Consider the following 585-nt stretch of genomic DNA (forward strand, 5'->3'; position numbering starts at 1 on the left):
CTATATAGAAAAATTCCTAAGTTTGAAAAAAAAAAAAAAAAAAAAACGGCTTCAGTTCATTAAAGGAAAGAGTTGCCTATCAAAGGGCAGACCGGGTCTTAACGGATCCCACGCCAATTCAAAAATGTCATTTCAAAGTTTTAAATGCGTCTGTGTTTCATGTGATGTAAAAAAAATTTTTTACAGTATAAAACTGTTTGGCCCAAATAGGCGGCGATTCGAATTTGAAAAAAATTGAAGGTCACTAAAATTGAAATGTAATTCTTTGTGGAAAATGCACAAATATTTTAATTTGACGGTTGCGGGTATTTGTGCGTTTACTTAGTTATTGTAAAATGTTTATTACACTGTTTGTAACAATTGTTTCATTTCTAAAACCCAATCCCAAAAACAAAAAAAAAAAACTCTATCAGATTTGAAATTGGATGGTGATTAATGATAATTTTATGGATTAAACGATACTTTAGTGATAAAAGATATTGTAGCAAACAGCACATTTTACAAACATAAATGCATATTTTTTGCGGATATAATGCATATCGTTAGAAGCATATTGCACAAACTACTGATCAAACGTTTATTTTT

The sequence above is a fragment of the Penaeus monodon genome, chromosome 41, assembly GCF_015228065.2.
Source record: "Penaeus monodon isolate SGIC_2016 chromosome 41, NSTDA_Pmon_1, whole genome shotgun sequence".
Taxonomy (NCBI): domain Eukaryota; kingdom Metazoa; phylum Arthropoda; class Malacostraca; order Decapoda; family Penaeidae; genus Penaeus; species Penaeus monodon.